Here is a 26,578-nt window from a genome sequence, read left to right on the forward strand (position 1 = left end):
CCAATCCTGGCACTTGAGTGAGTGGTTCTGATTAGGGCCTGGTCCAGGTTCAGAATGAACACAGACTAGTCAGTAAATAACCCACATCCCCACCACCAACATGGATAAGAAAACAAAGATGCATGATCTTGTCTCCATAATGAACCCAACAGGGCCTCTCTCAGGTTCTAGTGAGGACACTTTGCCGCCCCCAGAAGTTTCCTGCAAAAATGAGTATCCTCTTTGGCTCAAAGGCCTGGGCCATTCGAGACCCTGAAGAGCTGTGCTTTTCTTTTCTTCTTTTTGTCTTTTAGGGCCACACCGGTGGCATATGGAAGTTCCTGGGCTAGGGGTTGAATCAGAGCTGTAGCCACCAGCCTTCACCAGAGCCACAGCAATGCCGGGATCTGAGCCACGTCTGCGACCTACACTACAGCTCATGGCAATGCTGGATCCTTAACTCACTGAGCAAGGTCGCGGATCTAACTCGTGTCTTCATGGATGCTATTCGGATTCGTTAACTACTGAGCCACGACGGGAACTCCGAGCTGTGCTTTTCTAATGAGGCAGCCAGGCGAAGCAATTGAAGGCATGAAGGGTGTCCATGTGAGCCTCCCGTAGAAGGAGAGGGCCTCCTTCCTAAACCCACCTCCCGCTCCCCCAACCACACTGTGCAGAGTCCTAAAGCCCAGCCATGCCAGGGGCAGGGGCCCCTGCCACACCTTCACCCCTGCCTCCAGACACCATGGAGCCCCGCCACTCAGAGCACACGGAGGGGCTCCGCTGGGCAAGACACACCCCATCCTCCCTTCCCTTGCAGCCACCTGTGCGAGCCTCCCATCAAGGGCCAGCTCACCCCATGGACCCATCCCTGTGTCCTGCATAGACCAGCTTCAACTGACGGATGCACGTTCCCGGGAAGTCCCTAGGCCAGGTGGCTTGGTCTCTGGGAAAACTTGGTGCTGAGCTCTGGCCAGCTCCTACCCCTCAGGGCCACCCCATGGACACCTCCCTGATGTAGGCTCCCAGGGCCTCCTCCCCTCCAATCTTCAGGTGTCCCCAGACCACACTCCCCATCTCCCAAGGTCAGGCTGCCTCCTAGGAGACCTGGTGGAGCTGGCCTATAGATGGAGCCTCCATCCTCACTCAGCTGAACCCTCAGCGCATCCTCCGCCCCCACCCATTCCAAATCCAAACCAGCAGCAAGTCCCCTTGGCTCCACCTCCAAACAAATGCCAAATCGGACCATCCTCCACTCCCACTGCTGCATTATGGTCCAAGCCACACCACCCCTCTGGGTCACCTCACAGTATCCTAACAAGCGCCTGGTTCTGTCCTCCGGGTCCATTCTCCCCAGAGGCCTGCAGTCCTGTCCAAACCCTTGGCTCCCAAGGCTCCCATCTCAGTAGCCCTGAGCCTCGATAAGCTCACCATCAACCGACCTCTTCTCTCACCTGCCCCTCAACACCTGAGGCATGCTCCTGCCTCAGGGCCTTTGCAGTTGCTGTTCCCTCTGCCTGGAATGCTCCCCCCAAACCCAGGCCCAGCGCCTATCTTTTCTCAACCAACTGCCCCATCTCTGTGGGACCCTCTGGGTACCCTTTTTCGCTTGATGACTCTTCTTCCCACCCATATCCCCTCACCCCCTCTCATATCTGATCCACTTTATGGTCCATCTTCCCCAACACTAGAAAGCTTTCTACACCATGGAAGGCCTGGTGCCTAGAGCATGCCGGGTGCAGTTCAGGATTCAGTACGTTGCTGGCGTCACCCATACCTTCCCACACCCATGCCCTCCTGATGCGGGAGTGGGGCTGCCCTGGGGGGTCACAGCTCCACCCATGCACCACACATGGAACCCCCAGGCCTGTGCATGCCCTGAAAACGTGTCGGACACACCAGAAAGTCATTTACTGAAAGGCTCGTTTCATTGGCTTCAACTGTGCGTATGACAGCATCACCACATGCCCACTCTTTTCGGAGAAAAACAGGCCTTTGTGGGATATAAATAGCCCAGCCAGATGTGGGAAGGCCCGCGGCGCCCTCCCAGAACTCGAGCCACGTGCCCCACAGCTGCTAAATGGCAGACCCCATTCAGCAGCTCATTGGCAGGGGCTCCCAGGGGTGGCAGAAGGTTACATGGTGGTCCCTCCTCCCATCAGATCAAAGACAGGAGTTCATCAAAGTCACCACTGCCAGGCAGGCTCAGGGGGCCAACCAGCATGCACGGGACGCATCGCACGTCTCCTTATCCAGAGACCCGGAGACGGAAACCCAGACAACAGGGAGCCCAGATAACAGGGCGTTGGGAAAAATGGGGAGCTAGGATAGTCTTTCAAGGGACCAGTGTGCTTGCCGAAGCCGAGGGCTGGCTCCCTGAGCAGAAGAAATGAAGCCTGACCACATACCCAGTTCTTGTATGAGGACCGGCAGGCTTCTGTAACTGTGTACAGAAACGCAAAAACAAGAGCACTCAGAGCTAGCTGGCTACAAGGCATTCTCAAAGTCTCACCGTAGGCTGGACCTTGACAGAAGAGGGAACTCAAATGCAGGGGGCCAGAGAAGAGGTTACAGCTGTGCCTCCCACAGACACACCAGGCAGGCCACACACGTGAGTCACATGTGTGACTTCAAATAGGCCCACAAGTCACACTGGGAAAGTAAAAACAGGAGTTCCCGTCGTGGCACAGTGGTTAATGAATCCGACTAGGAACCATGAGGTTGTGGGTTCGATCCCTGGCCTTGCTCAGTGGGTTACGGATCCAGCGTTGCTGTGACTCTGGCGTAGGCTGGTGGCTCCAGCTCCGATTAGAACCCTAGCCTGAGAACTTCCACATGCCGCAGGAGCGGCTCTAGAAATGGCAAAAAGACAAAATAAAAAAATTAAAAAAACAAACAGGTGAAGTTAGTTTCAATAATGTATTTTACTTTGCCCAATATATATCCAATGCACACTTGCGTCAATACATAATTAATACAGAGTCGTGGACAGGATTTCCCACGGTCACGCAGAATATATTCTATATTCTGGGCCTGGGTCCCCACAGCCTGCCGTGTATTTATGCTGCAGTGCCACTTGGCTCTGAGGGGCCACAGGTGGAGTGCTCCTTGACCCATGCAGTGTCAGCCATGGCACTGGACAGCGCAGGTCCAGGTGTGGCTGAAGGTGTCAAAACTTCTGTTCACTGTAAATGGACCCCACAAGATCAGAGCTGAGAAACAGCTGTGGAGAGACGTCCTGACGCAGCCCTCTGCCCACCGTGGTCCTGGCTTCTTGGAGCCCTTTCTTCAGCAGGACGGACAGAGCACCAAGACACACAGGTGGCCACTCACCAGAGACTGACCAGGGCCAGCCTCCTAGCGGGCAGCACACAGACCCTCCATCCTGTGATGGCAGCTTTTGGACATAGCTCTGCGCATGCCTCCTTTTGGGTGACCCTCTGCTCCCGTGATATAATCTGTACTGTCAGCCTTGAGGTGACACGTTCGGGCTGATCCCATGCACGGGTCAGCCTTAGACTCAAGTTAGTCATGTGTAGTTTTCACATGAATGAGTCAAGAACGTTCAGTCTCTCAGGTCCAGCCTCAAAAGCTAGAAGCTCTGACCACTCACTATGAGTTAGAGCAGCACCCACAGGACCCTGGATGCCCTGGGGGGATGGTCCTGGGAACCTGTCCAGGTGGCAACTCATAGGGCTGCGGCCTGAGGACCAGAGACCCTCCGTGGCCTTGTGATACACACGGAAGTGATTAACTCCCATTCCAGGGTCACTTAATTATTATTTTTTTAGGGCCGCAGTCGAGGCATATGGAGGTTTCCAGGCTAAGGGGGGCAAACCAGAGCTGTAGCTGCCAGCCTATGCGGCAGCCACAAAAACGCCAGATCAGAGCCACGTCTAAGATCTACACCACAGCTCATGGCAACGCCGGATCCCCAACCCACTGAGCAAGGCCAGGGATCGAACCTGCATCCTCATGGATGCTAGCTGGGCTCGCTAACCACTGAGCCATGACAGGAGCTCTCAGGGTTGCTTAATTACATCGACAGTCACCCACTCGCAGCTCTGCAAGACCCAGAGTACCACTTGCTAAAAACAAAGCACATCTCCTGTGGACAGATGCCCTACCTCAGACCCGGGGAGCCCCTGGGGGCCACCTGGGTATCCACGCAGCACGCACACGGCACGCCTGGCCAGAGTAAGACTGTGGAACAGTTAACAACCAGGCAGCACCAAAACAAAACAGAATAATTCAATGCCTCCACTCAAGTTCTCACCACAAGCAGGACCTCAGGTTATGAGCATTTGAGTCTAAGAGGAAAAAAAAAATCACAGGTGAGACATAAAACTGTACTCCCAGACATGACCCTTTCCTGGGAGGCTGCAGAGCCCCCCAAGGCCACTCCTGTCCTAGGCTTCAGGGAGGCTCACAGATGGACGCCAGGCCTGAGGGAGGCACCCCAGGACCCCTGACCACCCCGCACCTGGAAGCCACGCCTCCTAGACCACCTGGTGCCTGTTCTTCCCAGAGAACACAGCCCCCAAGGTCAGCTCCTCAGAGAGGCTGACCTTGGTTCCCAGCAGGCCCCCAGGACTTTTACCATAGAGATGGACGGGGCCCCTGCGGAAAGACATACACACTCCATCCTCAAACAAAGAACCCACCAGCACAGCGTTTCCTTAGGAACCACTTCAACCTGGCAGAGCTGATCCCTGAAACTGTTTTCTTCATTCCAAAAAAGATTCTAGAACTGGGAGTTCCCGTCGTGGCTCAGTGGTTAACGAATCGGACTAGGAACTGTGAGGTTGCAGGTTCGATCCCTGGCCTTGCTCAGTGGGTTAAGGATCCGGCGTTGCCATGAGCTGTGGTGTAGGTCACAGATGCGGCTCAGATCCTGCGTTGCTGTGGCTCTGGTGTAGGCTGGCGGCTACAGCTCCGATTCAACCCCTAGACTGGGAACCTCCATATGCCACGGGAGCGGCCCTAGAAAAGGCAAAAAGACAAAAAAAAAAAGATTCTAGAACTGTTTAAATCTTCCTGAGCCTTTCCTTTTCCATTATCTTTGGGAAGCTGACTATTCATAATGGGAAGGGGAAAGCCATGGGGAGATTCCATCAGGGGTGGGGGTGGGGCAGTTTCCAGGGCAGGGGGGTCAGGGCAGGACCAGGAGTGTGGGGTCAAACACTGACAGCTCCCTCTGAGAACAATTCAGTCAGTAGGACGGGCATCTGAGAAGATGCAGTATCGACATGTCCCATGTACACACTGAAAATAAAAGTCACCCATGGAAATGCCCTCCAACTCGTGCACGTCTGCACAGACTTTTAATCCAGGTCTCTCTCTGTGACATGCACAGACGTCCAGAGGCCTGAAGTGGCCATGTTGCCCCCAGCGCGGGGTGTGATGGACGAGGCTGGCACCTAATGTTCCCACCACCCTTCAGCAGTGCCATGTCCAGAGCTGCCCACGGGGCTCCTAGCCACTTGGTTAGCTCTTCTGGAAGCTTGCTCTTAGGCTGCTGGCCCCCAGCCCAAATGAACAGAATGGCTCCTTCGGCAGCCCTGCTCTCCCCCAGCTCAATCAGAGCAAGTAACGGTGACAAAAACTCAAGAAGAGCCCAAGGCAGTCGATGAACTGAAGTTGTCCACCCCCCAACCCAGGGCTACAGCTGGGTGTCAAAGCCTCAAACCAGTCTAGGTCTGACCCCAGGGTTCAAGACTGGAGGTCCAAGGTGGCTGAGCCCCAGTGGGAGCAGCATCAAAGGTGGCAATGAGGGAAAGCTAGGAAGCTTTGGGCTGGCCTTCATGCTCATGCTGGGAGGCGAGCTCATTCTGCAGCGCTCACCCCCCACTCCAGGAAACTGGCGCTGACCAGGGACACCCCCACCCCGGGGCCCGCATCCCCAGCATGGCCTCGAGCAGCCCTTCTCTCGCCGGGCTTCTGCAGCCCATCCCAGATGGCCTGTGAGCCCTCGAGCAGAACTGCCTGAGCTTGCCGACACGCCAGCTTTCCTCCTCTGCGCTCCAGCTTCCAGCTGGTGCCAGAGTGTAATAAACAGACACAGCTGCTGACTGAGGGAGGGAACACAGACGACAAGACCATCTCAGGGGCCACTTCTAAAAAGAACCGCACTCTGTGGGCAGCTTTCATCCCCTACCTGATGACGGGCGTCATCTAACACTTCAGCGACTGGGATGCAGCTGGTCTGGGACGGCGGAGTCTGAGACAGAGTGAGAAAAGCGGACATGTTAGCAGCGCAAACCAAGAACAAGAATCCCTCACCCTCCCGTCCCACAGAGACTAAATGCCGCGGCCACTCAAGTGGCCACTAACACTCTGTCGTGAGGTGCAGCTCACCTGGCCAGGTGCGATCAGAGCAGCACCTGCACGAACTGGGAGCAAAGTGTCACCTGCACCCTGACTCCATCCATCCATTCATTCTCTCCCCCACCCCCCAGCCTAGGTTCATGTGACACATGAATGCTGAGCATGAGCTCCTGGGGGCATAAAGGGAGAGGGAGCAGGTCAGGCCTGGGCAATGGTGATGTCGGTGATAATGAAGTTAGAATAACAAAGCTTCCAACTTGGTCCCTACCTTAGAATCAGGTAGGAAAAAACTTCCAGTGTTCCCAGCTTAGTATTTCAACAATGTTCAAGTTCTAAAGTGAACTAAGGATGTAAAAACCAAAATCAGAAGAGGAAGAGGGGGAGGAGGAGGGGAAGATTCAAAGCAAGAAAAAAGAAAGGAAGAGACCAAAACTGTGCCAGTATTTGTAAGGGCTTTTTTTCCCTTCTTTTTAAGGAAGCACCCAAAGCATATGGAGGTTCCCAGGCTAGTGGCTGAATCAGAGCTACAGCTGCGGCCTACACCATAGCCACAGCGACACCAGATCCGAGCCGCATCGGTGACCTACACCGCAGCAATGTTGGATCCTTAACCCGCTGAGTGAGGCCAAGTGTCAAACCTGCATTCTCACAAATACTGTCGGGTTTTTAACCCACTGAGCCACCATGGGAACTCCCTGTGAGGATTTTTTTAAAAGCAGGGCAGGCCTACTAAAAGTCCCCCAACTCAGAGCTGAGTAGAAGGACGCCCTTTGAGGGGCTCCTGGCCTCTCTCAGGAGGCACCCCAAGCCCCCAACCTAGCCCCTGTGCAGCACCAGGCACAACACTGCAGATGGCCAGCTCCCTCTCCCCAGCCCTCTGTCCCCAGAGCTGCTCCTGGGTGCGGCAGGTCCTTCCCACCTGTCACAGCCCAGCTCCAAGGCGACTACCCTGGAAGTCAGTCCCCTCCCCGTGGGAAAGGTCTGGGCAGGACAGGGAGGCACCGCTGAGGTTTCAGCGCCCTGGTGGCTAGAGCACACAGCCCAGGCAACCACCTGTCTGCCACCGCGATAGACCTGTTCCCTGCAGAGCTCTGTGTGGCAGCCTCGAAGGCAGCTGGCCCTGCAATCGGCGCGTAGACCTCCTCATCCCCGTGTGATCCAGGACGGGCTCACTGCAAGTGACTCAGATGAGATGGAAGCCCCCGAGGTCCACTCTGTGCCCCTGAGTGATGATGGGCTGAACGGCTCATCCCCACAAAGCGATCAGAACAAAATGCTTGTTACCCAGCTCTGGGCCAGCTTCTCTCCTTCTTCTAGGCCTCCCTTGACCCACCATCAGGCGGAGCCCTTGGGTGGTCCCCCTGAGAACCGGCTGGCCTTAGGGGACACTTCCTCGGATCTACCCCGCCCTCACCCTACGCTTTGTCCCATCGCCCCAAACCCCAGTCCTACAGCCTTCTCTACATCCCCCTACAAAGGAATACCCCAGTCTGGCTGAACCCTGACATGCTTGCTGGTGTCATGGTCACACACCTCTCCATTGCAACAGTCCCCTCCCTGCGCCCCACCCCCACAATACTCCTTCCTAATGAATCTCTTCTTACTAAGTATGAGTTTGTTTTCCATTTGGCAACTGACTTGAAGCCCAGATCACACAGGTCTGATGGACAGGTGAGAGCTGGATTTCCACCTTCCTGCAGATGCACAAGGTTCCATAAAGTCCCACCAGTTCAGGGTCATGGTACAAACAGGGACTAGTTCATGAGCCAGCTCAGGGGTGTGTCTGAGACCCTAAGTCACAGCTGCTCCTGGGGACTGGTGGGCAAGAGAAATGGGGGAAGGAAAATTACACCACCCACGCATGCCCAGTGTCCCCGACACCACAGAAAATGCATCCTTCCTTGGGAACAACAAATACAGCACACAGAATCTTTTGCTGAAGCTGACACCCCTCCCAGAAGGTGGACAGGGCTCCATGGGGCTGTCCCAAGCATGAAACAAGGTGTATCCAGGACCCCTGCTCGCCACGCCAGGGAGCAGAAGCTGCTGGTGGGAACACTCCCACCAGCAACAAGTGCTCTGGGGAGAATTGCTGATGAACGGGTCGCTGCTCCTGAACGCTTAACATTCTCTTTCCTCCACACGTTGCAACTAAATGTATGAAATGAAATATTCATTTCACTGGTCATCAGAGGAATACAAATTAACACAATGTGCCATCCTCCCCCTGCAGAATTAAAGAAAAAATGATAAGGCTCAATGGTGGGGAAGAGATATGAGTCACTCTCCAGTCTTGATGGGAAGCCTTTTCTTAAAGCAACATTCAGAACCTTAGAAAGGTCAATGATGGCAGTGGGAGCTACTGGTAATGATGAGAAACGGCGGGGGTGCAGGGACAACACACTATCACACGCAAAAGTTCTCATCCAATAGACTCTCAATGGTGTAACACTGAAAACATCCCCAAAGAGAAGAATAAACGAGGGCACATAAAGGACCAAGCTGGCACCTAAGCATCTTTCTGGACACACAGCCTTGAGCAACGATGTGGTTCTAAGTCGAACCGCCTCTTTAACTAAGGAGTCGGTGGTGACACCCACTGCCCCATGTGAGACGTGTCGACACACGAGGAAAGCCATCAGAATTAACCTGTACAAGCTGCATCCATCCAAGTTTTTCTCCTACCCTGCAGAGGGGCACATGGATAGAAAACCACGGTGTAGGAGTTCCCGTCGTGGCGCAGCGGAAACGAATCCAGCTAGGAACCATGAGGTTGCAGGTTCGATCCCTGGCCTTGCTCAGTGGGTTAAGGATCCAGTGTTGCTGTGAGCTGTGATGTAGGTCACAGTCGCGGCTGCGGATCTGGTGTGGCTGTGGCTGTGGTGTAGGCCGGCAGCTGTAGCTCCAATTAGACTCCCAGCCTGGGAATCTCCATATGCTGCAGGTACAGCACTAAAAAGCAAAAAAAAAAAAAAAAAAAGAAAGAAAGAAAACCACGGTGTTATAAACCTCTCCAGAGTCCTGGGTGCTCCCAGTGCCTCTCCATTAACCAGTGAATTCGTGGGTCAGATTCAAATAGGATGAGTTTCAACAAACTGCTTTGCTTAGAGGCTGATTAAATTCAGTTTGGGTTAGGAAGAGAAACTCTCGGGTTTGGCTGGGCCCCATATTGGCAAGGTTGTGGCACTGGCAAGGTGCCGAAATCACATGCACTCCACCCGGGACTTTCTCTGAGTAGCCAAAGGGAAATGCTTAGAAATTGATCCACACCATTGTGGCAAATGCTTGAAACTTGATGTCTCATGAATACCGACATCCAACTTCACTCCAAAACTTAGATATGGGGCCATCACTCCTCACAGAAATCAACATCGTTAGCCGCATTATTTATGATGGGAAAACCTGGTTTCAGCAGAGAACTGGGGATTCTGAAGGCTCCTGGAGATCCCAGGCTCTCCCCTCATGACAACACTGATGGGTGTGTGTCTGATAGGACATGGAGATGCTGTTTCCTTGGGGAACACTCATGTAATATGAGAGCTGTATTTTCTTTACATAATGCATTTTCTGGAGTTCCCGCTGTAGTGCAGCAGATTAAGGAACCTGTGTTGCTGCAGCTGTGGTGTGGATCACAGCTACACCGCACGTTCTTTTTTTAAATATTCTCTTCCCTTATAGTTTACCACAGTATATTAAATATAGTTCCCTGTGCTACAGAGTAGGACCCTGCTGTCTACACATTCGATATATAATAGTTTGCATCTACTAACCCCAAACACTCGGTCCCTCCCTTCCCCACCCACTTCCACCCTGGCCACCATAAGTCTGTTCTCTATGCCTTTGAGTCTATTTCTGTCTCATAGATAAGCTCTTTTGTGTTATATTTTAGATTCTACATATAAGTGATTATTACATGGTGGTTGTCCTTCTCTTTCTGTCAGTCAGCATGTATTAATTATCACATGTCCATCAACCATACACATGTTTTCTTAGGTCAGTCTTCCAAAGCTATAGAAATAAAAATAAACCAGTGGGATCCAACCAAACTTACAAGCTTTTGTTAAGTTAAAAAAAAAAAAAAAAAAGGCAACCTATGGAATGGGAGAAAATAATTGCAAATGATGCAACCAACAAGGGCTTAATCTCCAAAATACACCATCAACTCATACAACAATAGCAAAATAAAGCCAAACAACCCAACTGAAAAATGGGCAGAAGACCTAAATAGACATTTACCCAAATAAGACATAGAGATGGCCAACAGGCGCATGAAAAAATGCTCACCTTCACTAATTATTAGGAAAATGCAAATCAAAACTACTATGAGGTACCACCTCACACCAGTTAAAGTGGCCATCATCAATAAGTCTACAAATAACAAATGCTACAGAGGGTATGGAGAAAAGGGAACCCTCCTATACCCTTGGTGAGAATATAAATTGGTATAACCACTATGGAAAACAGTATAGAGGTACCTCGGAAAACTAAATACAGAACTATATCTGATTCCGCAATCCCACTCCTGGAATATATCCGGACAAAACTCTTATTCAAAAAGATACATGCGCCCCTATGTTCAATGCAGCACTACTGACAATAGCCAAGACATGAAAACAACCTAAACATGCATCAGCAGATGAATGGATTAAGCAAGTGTGGTACAAACACAATGGAATACTACGCAGCCATAAAAAGGACAAAATAATGCCATTTGCAACATCACGGATGGAACTAGAGAGTCTCATGCTAAGTGAAGTAAGTCAGAAAGAGAAAGACAAACACTATATGATATCACTAATATATGGAATCTAATATATGGCACAAATGAACCTATCTATAGAAAAGAAAGGAACTTATGGATATGGAGAACAGACTTGTGGTTGCCAAGCAGGGGGCAGGGAGTGGGAGTTTGGAGTTAGATGCAAACTATTGCACTTGTGTGGATAAGCAATGAGGTCTTGCTGTATAGCACAGGGAACTATATTCAATCACCTCTGATGGAACATGATGGAAGATAATATGAGAAAAAGAATGTGTATGTGTGTGTGTGTGTGTGTGTGTGTGTGTGTGTGTGTGTATGCATTACTGGGTCATTTTGCTGTATAGCAGAAACTGACAGAATATTGTAAATCAACTATAATAATAAAGTTTTTATTTTTTTTAATTTTTCTAATTTTTTTTTGTCTTTTTAGGGCCACACTCTTGGCATGTGGAAGTTCCCAGGCTAGGAGTCGAATTGGAGCCGTAGCTTCCACCCTAATGCCACAGCCACAGCAACATGGGATCTGAGCTGCATCTGCGACCTACACCGTAGCTCATGGCAATGCCAGATCCTTATCCCATTGAGCCTGGCCAGGGATTGAACCCATATCCTCGTAGATACTAGTCAGATTCATGATCCCACAGGCACAGGGGGAGGTACCTGTCTCTGCTGTACAAAACCAATAGCAACAGGCAGGTGGCTTTGACCTTGAGCAGAAAGGGAAAGGTCAAGACTTAATTGCAGAAACCTCCCAGAGTAGCCCTGCTGAACAGACAAACCCCTGCTCACAAAGGTGACTTGATTGTTGGACAAAAGATGGCTAGTGTGAGCTCAAGGTTTTCAGCTTGGAATGGGCTCTTGGTGCTTCCCTAAATGGCCAGAGATAACTTTCATCTCAAGCTGTCATTGGCGTGTGTGTTTGTGTGTGTGTGTTAACACAACATTGTGTATCAACTACACTTCAAAAAAATACACACCAACTGACCTCGTAGGGCACAGAGGCCCATCCCCTCAACCCCCACCCCTGAAGATGAATTCTTTTCAAAACGTTACCCAAGAGTCTGGCACAGACAAGACCAGCAAAGCCTACATGTGAAGTTCACCTGCCTGCCATGACCACATTCTCATTCTTCAAACCGCCCCCAGCCCAGCGCATCCCACAGAGGACAGACAGGAGGAGGTGCTAAAGGCCGTTAGAAACCAGCACCTCCCAGGGAGAAGGGCTGGCAGCTCAGCCAAGGGCGTTGGCGGGATGGCTGTTAAAAGGCCATTTTTAAAAATGACCACGTGTGAAAAATGTTACTTGACTCATTATTCATGAGATATTACAACGCCTTCAGAGAAGACGTCAAAGAACCACAAAACTATATGCAGGAGGCCAAAGAATGGGGAAAGGGGGTGACTGCTTAATGGTAGGGGTTTCTCTTGGGGTGGATGAAAAAGTCTTGGAGTGAGATACAGGCGGTGGCTGCACCCACTGTGACTGTGCTAAATGCCACTGCGTGTTTGCTGTAACGTGGTTAATTTTATGTCATGTGAACCTCAGCTCAGTGAAAGGTGTGTGTGTTTAATAAAAGAATATTGAAATGAACTTTCACCCGGCACAAAATTGCATCTTTCTGCAGGAGGAAGTCAACTGCCCTGCCACTGGACGGAACTCATGTGCCTGTCTACAGGTGAGGACGGCTCACACGACTGTCAACTACGTACACCTCACAGAGCTGTACCAAGATACAAACTCACAGGTTCCAATGTTCCACCCAAGGGCTGCTCCTATTCCAAAGCCCAAGGCAGACAGAGGGAGGGCAGAACTGCGAGATTCAGGAGGGGGCTGGGGACCAGGCAAGGGCACAGAGAAGAAGGGTGACGTGGCAGTGGGGTCACAGATTCCTGCATTTCTAGAGGGGAGTGGGGGCTGGGGAGGGGGAGTGCTGGGAGCACGGAGGAGGTGTGCCCCTGCCAGAGAGGAAGGGACGGGGTCCTGGAGCATCACCGTCCAGGGAGAGGCCCGGCCGTGTCCCTGTTATACTCTGTGGGATGTTCCCAGCGGGGAGCTATGGCCGCCTGGGCATGCATCAATGGAGCCGATACATAAAATGCTGAATGATCTAAAGGAAAAAAGATTCTCCCGTGTTCAAATGAAAAAAACACAGTGGTGGCTTAGATCTCTGCGCACACAGACTTGAAAATAAGGAAAGGGAACACCGATTCACTTTCAGAAATGTCTTGTCTTTCTGCCAAGCTAGAATTCTTTGCAGAACATCTCTAAGAACCCGCCACACCAGAGAAAGGGGGCTTCCTGAGGCCCTCTCCATTTCTGGAAAAAAAAAAAAATCACTGCTCTAGGAAGCATGTACCCCAGATCTGCACACCCCCAAGACCCCTTCCAGCCCGCACACCTGCTCAGACACGCCCATACCAAGCAGACATTCCCTCAGAGTTCGGAGATGTGACTGTCCTTGGGGGCACATGCTTCTCTGAGAGGCCACCCTGGGACTCAGCAAGGTTCCTTCTGTGCAGAACACATACAATGACACCCATAAGCACGAACGCCTGTCTGCACACAGCCATGCTTCAGAAACGTGTGTCTCAAGGCCCCAGTTGGTTACATGCACCCAGGCGCTCTTTAACGACAGCCACACTGTGCTCATCTCACTGCAATTCACGTACGCTAATCAACATCCACATCACCAGACCCCCAGACGTTACAGGGCAGGGTCTGCAGCCCTAATGGTCCGTGAAGGCCACATCCGTTACCAGAACCTTCTGCAAGGATGCTGCTCCATTTCCACGGCCTGCTCATTACTATGTGACTATTAGGCTCTAGGCCACAAGCTCCAGAAGACATGGTCCCAAGAGGGTTTTGTTACTCTTTTACAAGCAATCAGAAGAGAAACTAAAATGTGAGCAAAGTCCTGGAAAGAAACTGAATGATTAATCTGCAGAGCTAACCATACAGGTAAGAATTAACAGGGGATTTCCCCCACCCCGAGGTGACAAAGCTGAAAACTTTTTTTTCTTTTTAGGGCTACACCTACAGCATATGGAAATTCCCAGGCTAGGGGTGGAATCGGAGCTGCAGCTGCTGGCCTACACCACAGGACAGCCATGTGGGATCCAAGCCACATCTGCAACCTACACCTACATCTGCAACCTGAGCTTGCAGCAACACCGGATCCTTAACCCACTGAGCGAGGTCAGGGATTGAACCCACATCCTCACAGACACTTTGTTGGGTTCTTGACTGTCTGAAATGCCAAAGCTGAAAACTGTTGGTGAAAAGAAGTGGGCATTCCTTCCCTGACATGTCCCTACCTGTCACCCTCCTGGTGGCCATTTGAGAACAAGGGGACAAGAACAGGGGAACTCAGTCCTGAGAGAGTATGCCTCCATGCACTCTGACAGCCTCATAGCCTGGTTGCCCATCTTCTGAGACCTCAGAATTAGATGATCTTGGGGTCTCAGGTGGGACACGCCCCGAGGCACCACACCGGCTTTCAGTTCCTACATTTCAGCCCCAAAGGAAACTGGGGCTGTGAAGGCTAAAAGGACAAAGGCCCCAGCTCTCTTGGCAGAGAGGCTGATTTTAGTTCCCCCTTTTCTGTATTTCTTATTATAACACGTGCAGCTTTTATAAGAAGGGGGAAATTACACCTAGAAAAGTTACAATTCTTGCAAGGCTATGACCCACTCCACACCTCACTTCTGGAAACAGCCCTTCCAACACCTGAGCTGTCCCGACAGCTACCAAGCCACTGCTCCTCACCTGGAATTTCCCGACCAGCCACGCTGCGCACACAGCCTGCAGCAAATGAGCAGCAGCAGGATAGACTGAGCAACCACAGGACGGTGACCCAGTGACAAAACTAGGACAGTCACAAGCCAGGCCCAGTCATCCAAATGACTCACAGTCACTTAGGGAACTCTGCGTGCTCTGAGTCTAGGTCTGGGTCTGCCCAGGACAGACTACCCCTCTACCTGTAACGGGTATTTCCAAACCCTTCCGCTTTTGTAAAAACCTACTTTCCTTCTACTGCACATAAATCTCTCTCCTCCCCTAAAGCCCAGCGTGACACAGTTTTGATTAAATGAAGCAAAATTAATCTTGCCTGACGAATCACTAACCAACTATGACCCTGTCCCTCACTTAGGAAGATGCCACACTATCAGGGTCAGGAACCGTTACATCTGAATACGTAACCCCCCCAAATTCATACGTCAAATCCTACCCCCGAGTGTGAGGGTACGAGGAAGGGGTCTCCGGAAGGTGAGTAGGCCATGGAAGTGGTGCCTTCATGAATGGGATTTGTGTCCTTATAAAAGAGACCTCAGAGGAGTTCCCTTGTGGTACAGCAGGTTAAGGATCTGGCATTGTCACTGCAGTGGCTGGGGTCGCTTCTGTGACCCGGGTTCGATTCCTGGCCCAGGAACTTCCACATGCTGCAGGTGTGGCCAAAAAAATCCAAGAGACCCAGAGCGCTCCCTTGCCCCTCTGCCACGAGAGGACACAGCGAAAAGTCCAAAGCCTGAACACAGGCCCTACCCACCTGACCATGTGGCACCTTGATCTCAGATTTTCTAGCCTCCAGAGCCGTGAGAAATGAATGTCAGCTGCTTATAAGCCACCTGTTCTGTGGTATTTTGTTGTAGCAACCCAAACTCACCGTTTTTGTCAGTCTAAAAACATCTACCTCAGGATCAAGGAAGACAATGCATTGTACACAATGACCTACCGTTAACTACCTTCCATCTGCCAAGCCACCAACAACCAACTTCCGCTTAAACCTCTGACTAAAACATACCCACTGGCCTTAATTTCCCAGCGTTTTAAAAGTAACTCAATTTGCAGCCTTGATCAGAAAGAGACAAAACTTAAATTACTCAGTGGTATAGACATGCCACTTGGAAGAGTCCCTTTAAACACCATGAACAAGGGGAAATCTCTTCCACCCTCCCCGCCACAGTCCCCCCGCTCCCCTACGCCCCTGCATCCCCCCGCGTAACTGTTCCCTGGCAGCCAACTGACGTTTCCGGAAACACACAAAGACGTGAAGGTCATTGTGGTGCCATGTATTGACTTTCCCTCCCTGGGCACCAAATGCTGCCCCAGGGGCTAAAAAGCCTGAATGTTCCTAGAAGCACATCTCATTTGCCACTCCCTAAGGGTACCGTGGGAACCTAGGGAATTCCGCCGAGGGAGAGGGAGCAATGTCTACACCTAGGATGCTGGCCCCCTTCCAAACCAAGGCTGCACTGCAGACACTGGGTCTAATTCATTCCCCATTCCCAGGAACAGGAGAGATGTGAGCTCTGCAGACCCCATAGACAGTAACAGATGATAAGGTAATACCACCACCAACTCTTGCCAGAAAGACCCAACTTCTCCATCACCACAAACCGCTACAACGCAGCATGAACAAACAGATGACCTGAAGAATACCCAAAAAGCAGAATTCACGGTTTAAAACCCTACTGAGGAGTTCCCATTGTGGCTCAGTGGAAATAAATCTGACTAGTATCCTTGAGGATGCGGGTTCAATCCCTTGCCTCGCTCAGTGGATCGGGGATCTGGCATTGCCGTGAGCTGTGGTGTAGGTTGCAGATGCAGCTCGGATCTGGCATTGCTGTGGCTGTGGTGCAGGCCAGCAGCTATAGTTCTGAGTTGAGCCCTAGCCTGGGAACTTCCATGTGCTGCAGGTGCAGCCCTATAAAGACCAAAAAAAAAAAAAAAAACCTTTTGAAAAAGGCATCTCCAGGCCCAGATGGTTTTACCAGCAAATTCTGCCAAACATTTAAGAAATAACATCAAGTCTACACAACCTCTTCTAGAAAACAGAAGAGAAAAAAAACATTTTCTGGCTTAAATGAGGCCATTTAATAAAACTGGTAGCAAAACCAGTCAAAAACAGCACACGTACACCAATATCTCTTGTGAATAGAGATGCAAAAATCCTCAACAAAACATCAGCAAACTTGTAGTTCCCGTCGTGGTGCACTGGAAACAAATCTAACTAGGAACCATGAGGTTCCGAGTCCGATCCCTGGCATTGCTCAGTGGGTCAAGGATCCCGCGTTGCTGTGGCTGTGGTATAGGGCTGGCGGCCACAACTCCGATTGTGGGAACCTCCACATGCCATGAGTGCGGCCCTAAAAGAGCAAAAAAAAAAAAAATTAGCAACCTGAATGCAGTGATTTTATATATAATGATTTATGTAATATATATATAAACGTTCATATAATATATATAATCCATTGATTTTGTATATATATCATACACCACAACCAAATGGCGTTTATCCCAGAATGCAAGGTTGGCTCACTATACAAAATCAGTCATTGTAATCTACTATATTAACAGTCTACAGAAGAAAAAACATACAACCCTATCAATTTATCTAGAAAAAGCATTTGGAAAAATTCAGCATCCACGCAAGACAAAAACTCTCAGTAAACTAAGAAAAGAAGGGAACTTCTAAAACCTGCTAAAGGACATCGATGAAGAAACCTATAGGTTACATGATACTCAGTGATGGAAGACGGAATGCTTGTCCCTAAAACCAGGGACAAGGAGAAAGTCCCCTTTCACGGCCTCTATTCAGCATTGCACCAGAAGCCTGGCTAGGCGATGAGGCAAGAAAAACATAAAAAGCACACAGATTAGTGACGAAGAAATAAAACAGCCTTTTCTCAGATAGCATGATCGCCTCTGTATAAAATTCCAAAGAATCCACAACAAAAAAGCTCTCAGGACTAAGGAGTGAGTTTAGTGAAATCACAGGATGCAAGATCAGTAACAGAAAATGAGTCATCTTTCCAGGTACTCCCTCCCTGTTAACGATGGTAACTTGAACTTCGTCACAATTAAAATGTTTTGCTTTGTGAAAGATCTTGTTACAAGAATTAAAAGACAAGTTATGGACTGGAAGAAAATATCTGAAAACGCCAAAATCTGACCCAAAAACTTGTATTCAGAACACAGGAAAAAATTCCCAAAATTCAACAGTAAGAAAACACCCACCCAATAAAATGTGAGCCGTTTCAACAAAAAGGATATAGGGATCGCAAATAAGCATATGAGAAGATGTTTAATGTCATTAGCCACTAGGAAATACAAATTAAAACCACAATTTTAGAAGAGAAAAAAAAAAAAAAAAAAAAAAAAGGTGCAGCTACTGTATGGACGTTTCTCAAAAAAGACCCTAAAACACAGAAATACCATATACCCATTAAAAAAAAAAAATCACTAATTGAAAAAGATACATGCACCCCTTCTCTTCCTACTCTGCAGCATTATTTACAATTGCCAACATACGGAGGCAATGTAAATATCCATCAACAAATGAATGGATAAAAAAGATGTGGTACATGCATACAACAGAAGATTACTTAACCGTAACAAAATGAAATTTTGCCATTTGCAGCAACATGAACAGAGTTGGAGTGAAATAAGTCAGAGAGAGAAAGACAGTTACTCTATGATATCACTAATATGTGGAATCTAAAAAAAATACAACAAACTAGTGACTATAACAAAAAAGCAGACTCACAGACATTGAGGACAAATTTGTGGTTACCAGTGGGAGAGGAAAGGGGGGATGGGGCAAGAGAGAGCTAAGGGATTAAAAGGTACAAACTATTAGATATAAAATAAGCTACAAGGATGTACCATCTAACATGGGAAATAGAGCAATATTTTATAAAAACTATAAATAGAGTATAACCTTTAAAAATTGTGAATCACTATACTACACACCTCTAACATATAATACTATACATCAACTATACTTCAATTAAAAAAATATCCTACTAACAAAAACCAAGTGTGTGTGAGGATATGGAGCAACTGGAACTCTCCCAGGTTGTTGGTGAGAATGTAAAATGGGATAGCCACTCTAGAAGATATTTTGGTGGTTTTTATAAAGTTAAACACACACTTATCCTATGGTCCAGAAATCCCACTCCCGGGTATTTATCCTAAGAAAACGAAACCATCACATTCACAGAAAGGTCTGCTCACAAACATTTATGGCAACTCTATTCACGAGTATTATCAGCAATCAGAATAAGCCAACTGTCCATACACGGAACAACCTGCATGAGCCCCAAATGAGCTACGCCCAGGAAAGAAGCTAACCTCGACAGGCTCCCTACTCCATGGCTCTATTTATAGGATGTTCATGAAAAGGTAAGCTTCAGGGATAGAGGAGGTCAGGAGTTGAGTGTGGTCAGAGGTGAGGGGAAGGTGTGAATTTATATTTACATACATTTTTTAGGGCCACATCTTCGGCATATGGAGGTTCCCAGGCTAGGGGTAGAATCAGAGCTACAGCTGCCAGCCTACACCACAGCCACAGCACCGTAGGATCTGAGTCTTGTCTTCGACCTACACCACAGCTCACAGCAACACCAGATCCTTAACCCACTGAGTGAGGCCAGGGATCCAACCTGCATCCTCCTGGATACCAGTCAAGTTCATAACCCACTGAGCTGCAATGGGAATTCCATAGATGTTTACATATTTATTATATTTCTGGATACTAAGGCATACCTCATCTTACGGCCCTTGGCAGACATTGCGTTTTTGACAAACTGAAGGTGTGTGGCAACCCTGAATCTAGCAAGTCTACTGGTACCATTTTTCCAATGGCACTTGCTCACTTGGTGTCTCTGGGTTACATTTTGGTAATTCTCACAATATTTTAAACTCTTCCAATATTATTACATTTCTTACAGTGGATCTGTGATCAGTGATCCCTGCTGTTACTACCACAGCTCACTGAAGGCTCAGGTGACAGTTAGCAGTTTTTCACAGGGCATATGGACATTCTGGAGCCAGGGATCAAACCTGAGCAATAGCAGCAACTTGAGCCACAGCAGTGACAATGCCAGATCCTTAACCTTCTGAGCCGCCAGGGAATTCCAGCAATATAGTTGTTTTCTTTCTTTTCCTTTCTTTCTTTCTTTTTTTTTTTTTTTTTTTTTTTTTGGTCTTTTTAGGGCTGCACCTTCGGCATATGGAAGCTCCCAGGCTATGGGTCGAATCAGAGCTACAGCTGCCGGCCTATACCATAGCCACAGCAACACTGGATCCTTAATCCACTGAGTTCTTAACCCACTGAGTAAGGCCAGGGATCAAACTCCTATCCTCATGGATACTAGCTGGGTTTGTTAATCACTGAGACATGACGCAAACTCCCAGCAATACAGTATTTTTTTTTTTTTTTTTTTTTTTGTCTTTTTAGGGCCGCATCAGTGGCATGTAGAGGTTCTCAAGCTAGGGGTCGAATCGGAGCTACACCTGCTGGCCTACACCACAGCCACAGCAATGCCAGATTCGAGCCACATCTGTGACCTACACCACAGCTCACAGCAACACCAGATCCTTAACCCACTGAGCAAGGCCAGGGATCGAACCTGTGTCCTCATAGATGCTAGTCAAATTCGTTTCCTCTGAGCCAAAAGACCTCCAGCAATACAGCATTTTTAATTAAGGTTTGTACATTGTTTTTTTAGACATGATACGACTGCACATTTAATAGACAACAATATACTGTAAATAGAACTTTTATATGTACTGGGAAACCAAAAATTTCATGTGACTTGCTCTACTGGGATACTCGTTTTACTGTAGTGATCTGGAACAAAACCTGCGATATCACTGAGGGCTGCCTGGATGCGGAGATCTGTCGGGGGGTAGAATCATTCTGTATCCTGATGATGGGAGGGGTCACACAAATCTACATATAGACTAAAAGTCGTAGTATTGCACAATTTGAATTTTTTTTTTTTGCTCTTCAGGGCCACACCTGCAGCATGTGGAAGTTCCCAGGATAGGGGTCAAATTAGCGCTGCAGTGGCCAGCCTACACCACAGCCATGCCAGATCCGAACTGCGCCTGCAGCCTACACCACAGCTCATGGCAACGCTGGATCTTAACTCACTGAGTGAGGCTAGGGATCAAACCCATATCCTCATGGATACTAGTTGGATTCGTTACCACTGCGCCACAACAGAACTCCCTGTAAAATATTTTTAAATATAAAGAGTAAAAAAACTAATTGGGTTGTGATGATCATTGTACAACTATAAATGTAATAAATTGATTTATATATAAAAAAACCCCCAAAAAGAATTAAAAAACTAAAAGGACTACAACAATTTGATTCCAACAGGGTTTTTTTGTTTGTTGTTTTTTTGTTTGTTTTTGGTTTTTTTTTTTGTTTTGTTTTCTTTTTGGTTGCACCCAGGGCATGTGGAAGTTCCCAGGACAGGGATCGAACCTGCACCACAGCAGTAAGCCAAACTGCTGCAGTAACAACACCAGATCCTTACCCCACTGCACCACAAAGGAGCTCTGACTCAAATGTTTTAAAAAACACCTTTACTTTTAGCCAGACACAAAAGGGCAAAGCCTATATATAATTCACTTGTTTGAGGTGCCTAGAGTCGTGAAATTCATAGAGACCAGAAGTAGAATGGTGGGTGCCAGGGGCTGGGGGGAGGGGGCGCTGGAGCGAGTCTTTACGGAATGGGTGCAGAATCTCAGTTTGGGAAGATGAAAAAGTCCTGGAGATGGAGGGTGGTGATGATGACGCAACAGTGTGAATGCACTTAATGCCCCTGAATCGAAAACTTAAAAACAGCTAAAATGGTAAATTTATTTCCAAACACCTCACTCTTCATCAGCAAAGTAGATTTACCAAAGTGTCCTGGTATGAAAATAAAACAATAAGAGGGAGTTCTAAAAGCAGCAAGTGAAAACGTTAGCTGGGGATCATTCTCTGCAGACACAGACTGTTTAGTTTGGCTGCAGCCTTGCACACTTTCCCTGCAAGGGCCGTGCACGCAGGGGTCTGTTCATACTGCAATCATAACCCAGACAGACACCCTGAGTCAATCCGTCCAATCATCTGGACTTTCAAAGAATCATGCTTTTGCTTCCCACAAGAGGCAACCAAAAAGTCGGTCAAATACAGTCACCGTTTGAAGACACATTTTGCCATTGCAGCCACACCTGAGCCGACCAGAACCCTAAACAGACCCGCATGTAGACAGAAGGGCCACGGAGACTCTGCCCCGAATGGTCAGTGGCAGGAGTTTGGACCCCAATCCTCATCTCTTCCTTGAGCTCTATCAGAGAAGAGGATGGGGGGGTCACCCCCACCCCCCTACAGCAGTACCTCTGGGTCCCCAACAGCTGCACTATGTGGCCAGTGCTTCTGATCCAGAAAAGTCCAAGCTACTTTGCAGCTTCTGGGCACAAGCCCTCCCACCACCCCACTGGCCACCAACAGACTGAACCCCAGTGATGTCCAAATGCAAACTGCAGCTTCTAGACACCTGGCATCAATAAACACCAAAAATAAACACAATCTGACTCATTCATCCAGCTCTGTGCATCACAAGCTTTGGAAGAGTAATTAACCTTTATTTAAACTCTGTGTTGGTGGGTTGAGTCAAGAAATCATTGGCATTTTGATCCAAATAAGAACACCACAAAGATTATGTTGGACAAATAAAATAAAAACTGATCTGAGTGTTTCCAAGCTCTTGATTTCGAGCAATATTCCTTTGTGTACACAGATTAAAGAGCCAAGTAAATAATCTCTATAAATTGTGTCTACATTAGTTTCTCTTGCTTTCTCTGTGGTTAGGTGTTTAACCGTTCAACTTCCCTGTAGAACACGTGGAAGCACACGTGGACTGTTTCTTAAAAACCACGTACACTTCATCATCTCTTCCAAGTTTTAGGATTCCAAGAACATCCTGACCGAGGACAGGGCTGAGAAATGGAAAACGATCAAGCTGCTGTTCCCTGAGCCTGCAGCGACAGGTACTGTCCCTCCAGGAAGAGAAAAGAGGCAGCAAGATTTTTTATTCGCTGGCACGTTCCTCCTGCCAACCTTTCCACAGTATGTGGAGACCGGAGATCTGCTCTCAGGTCTGTCATGAGGGAGCTCCACGGCCACTCTAGGAAGTTCCAGAAGGCACTTCCGAGAGGAGCAGCTGGTACTTTAGGACCTGGGAGAGGGGGAGGTTGGAGCTGCCACACTGCTCTGGCACTCGCTGCCCTCACCAGGCATCTCCAGTGCCAAACCCTCCAGCATCCCAGCTGGCTTCCCCCGAGGAGAGGGTCAAGCTTGGGGCGCCACAAAGGCCCACCAGCCCCTGAGCTGCAGAGCAGGTGCATGCTTAGACTTGCCCCAGGTCTCCAGGGTAGGTCGTGCTTTTCTAAGACATAGTGAGACCAGGAGTTTCCATCGTGGCTCAGAGGAAACAAATCTGACTAGCATCCATGAGGACGCGGGTTCAATCCCTGGCCTCACTCAGTGGGCTAAGGATCTGGCATCGCTGTGAGCTGTGGTGTAGGTCACAGATGCAGCTCGTATCTAGCATGGCTGTGGCATAGGCCAGCAACTGCAGCTCTGATTCAACCCCTAGCCTGGGAATCTCCATATGCTGTGGGTGAGACCCAAAAAAGAAAGAAGGAAAGAAAGAAAAAAGAATCATTGAGATCAGCTGCTTCAGAGGAAACCTCAGAGGCGGGTGGGGTGGGGGTGGGGAGGCAGCAGTGCCCGCACTGTGCCACACACATACCCAGACAAAAGGAGGGGCTCTGGGTCCCCAGGATCCTAGTGACATCCCTCTCTGAGCCTCAGGCAGCTGGGAAGCCACCCAACATGCCAAGTGCCAGGCCTAGAACTGATGTTCCATCCTGCTACCCAACCCTAGATTCATAGCCCTGGCACCTGTGCCTCCAGGCCCCTGCCAGCCACCCTGAGCCCTTCCAACCTCTCGGATCAGCCCACTCACCCATCCATGCATGCATGCATTCATTCATTCACCTCGAACACCATACCCACTGGAAAAGAAAGGTGAGACCCACCTTCCTTCGTCGTCTTGGGGAACCCTGCAATGCTCCTGTCTGCCTCCCTCCCACTATTCAAGGTCATTTCCACAGCCAAGCCAGCCCAGAACTGTTCTTCTGTTTCACCCTGATTATGTGTCATCCAACGGACAGGATGGCCACGGGGCCTGATAAGAGCGTGCCAGGCGGACAGGAGGCGGACTTCAGCAGCAAGGAGGGCAGGGACAGGATGGCCAGATCACGACCTGAACGAGGTTTCTGCCCAGAAAATGAAAACAGGAGGCGGAGCACCACAGCCTTCAGCTAAGAAATACTTCCGCCTTGTCCGTGTCAGGAAACGAAGCGTTTTCTAGAAAGAGGATGACAAGCCACCTCCCTAGAGGCACCTGTGGAGTCACTCGGGGCCTAAACGTGGGGACGAGAATGGAGGAGCAGTCCCAACGAGGCCTCAAGTCAGCACATGTGGGCGCATCGTGGACGAGGCCAGAGTCACACTCCCAAGTGCCATCAGAAGTCAGGAAAGGTGGCCTTCCTCCCTGCTGGATCCGGGCTGTGGCCTCTGGGGATGGGCTGCAAGCCGAGTCTGCTCAGGGAGCAGGTCACCACTCATCCTCAAACACCCCGAGCAAGCTCATGCAGCTCACCTACAAGCCACCACAGGGTTAAGGCACTTGGGGGTGTGGATCAGGACAGTTAGTTTCACCAGTCAATTCAACTGGGCCACGATGCCCAGATATTGGTCAAACTAAACTATCCTGGAAGCGTCTGTGGAGGTATCTTTTTTTTTGGAGCATGAGATGCGAATCACACTTATTTTTTTAAGATTTTTATGTTTTCCATTATAGTTGATTTACTGTGGAGGTATTTTTTAAATGGCATTGCTGTTTATTTCCTTTCTTTTTTTTTTCTTTTTGTCTTTCTGCCATTTCTTGGGCCACTTCTGCAGCACATGGAGGTTCCCAGGCTAGGGGTCCAATCGGAGCTGTAGCTGCTGGCCTACACCAGGGCCACAGCAACGTGGGATCCAATCCATGCCTGCAACCTACACCACAGCTCACGGCAACGCCGGATCCTTAACCCACTTTAACCCACTGAGCAAGGCCAGGGAGCGAACCCACAACCTCATGGTTCCTAGTCGAATTCATTAACCACTGAGCCACGAAGGGAACTCCGGCATTGCTGTTTAAATCAGGAGACTCTGAGTAAAGCAAATTACCCTCCATAAGACAGGTGGGCCTCATCCAATCAGCTAAAGGTCTTAGTAGAAAAAAAAAAAACCACTGATCTCCCCTTAAAAAGAGGGATTCTGTCTCCAAGTGGCCTGAGTCTCCATCCTGCCCTGTAGATTTCGGACTTGCCAGCCTCCCCCGTCATGTGACACAAATCCTTAAAATAAACTTGTCTTCCTTTCTCCCTCTCTCTACCTACACCCTCCCCCCCCCCCCGCCCCTGCATTGGTTCTGTTTCTCTGGAGAACCCTTACTGATGCAATCAGGGACACAGCTTCCGAGATGTCACCCAGCCTGGGCCATCCCCACTCCAGAGCAGAACCTCACTGTGAAGAAAAGGACCCCATGAGCACACAGTGCCCCACGAAGGGTTCAGTGAAGAGGCCCATGTACACGCCATCAAGGATACAGCACCCAGGGTCCGGATGGAGCATGCAACTGCCTCCCGGGGAAACATGCTGCAGTACTGATGACGTTGGGGTGAATTTTTACTTGTGCACTATCATTCTACACAAGCTAAAGGCGTGGCGGGTGTGTGTGTGTGTGGGGGGAGTTTTATCATTTGACTAAAAATACAGTTAAGATGATATATGGAAAACTAGTTCTTTAAGCAGAGTGGACGGAGACTCCTCAATCCATGAAAGCCTCTTGGAATGCGATCCTCCAGCTCTCCTGTGCACTACTGTTCAGGGATGCACACGCACACACAGGCACATGTGCACACGCACAGCTGACTACAGACATCACCACTTCCTTTCTGGGGGCCCCACCATTCACAGGAGCGGCTGTACATCCTGCAGGCAGGTGGCCAGGCAGGCACAGCCAACGCTGACCGAAGCCTGCTCCAGAGCAATGGACATGAAAGGCTCTGACCCCTCAGGACACCCCCACGCCCCCAGACAAGCCACAGAAGCAGGGGATGGTCCTGGGGTCTCCAGTCTGAGTTCACTTGCATCTATTAAAAAGCTTACAGACGAAGAGTTCCCATCATGGCGCAGCGGAAACGAATCTGACTCGGAACCATGAGGTTCTGGGTTTGATCCCTGGCTTCCTTAACTGCTCAGTGGGTTAAGGATCTGGTGTTGCCAATGAGCTGTGGTGTAGGTCGCAGATGCAGCTTGGGTCTGATGTGGCTGTGGCTGTGGCTGGCAGCTGTAGCTCTGATTCGACCCATAGCCTGGGAACCTCTATATGCTGCAGGTGCAGCCCTAAAAAGCAAAAAAAAAAAACAAAAAAAAAAAACCCAAAAAAAAACAAAGTCTCACTGAAGTACATCAACAAAAATGGTCAAGGATGTGGCAGACACTTCTGCCACAGGGTGAGGGACAAAAGGCACAAAGCCCTCACAGACACCCGTACAGCTTCACCGCACAACACAGATCACGCGTGTCTGGGAAAAAAGCAAGTTGCAAA

At 49.3% G+C, this 26,578-nt stretch overlaps 1 protein-coding gene across 7 annotated transcripts in view; it reads right to left on the minus strand.

The window, feature by feature from the left end:
• The window catches only part of SEMA4D (semaphorin 4D), a 121,449-nt gene that overhangs the window by 73,301 nt on the left and 21,570 nt on the right, over positions 1–26,578 (minus strand). For 5 of the 7 annotated variants that reach the window (XM_021073817.1, XM_021073819.1, XM_021073820.1 and 2 more), the window contains exon 2: positions 6,137–6,199. The exons of 1 other annotated variant lie outside the window; for it this stretch is intronic. The gene's annotated coding sequence lies outside the window, so the exon portion shown is untranslated. Of the gene's footprint in view, positions 1–6,136; positions 6,200–23,954; positions 24,820–26,578 lie in introns of those variants that run through there. One more of the 7 variants, XM_021073814.1, reaches the window with a different exon arrangement.

Source organism: Sus scrofa, chromosome 14 (assembly GCF_000003025.6).
Source record: "Sus scrofa isolate TJ Tabasco breed Duroc chromosome 14, Sscrofa11.1, whole genome shotgun sequence".
NCBI lineage: Eukaryota > Metazoa > Chordata > Mammalia > Artiodactyla > Suidae > Sus > Sus scrofa.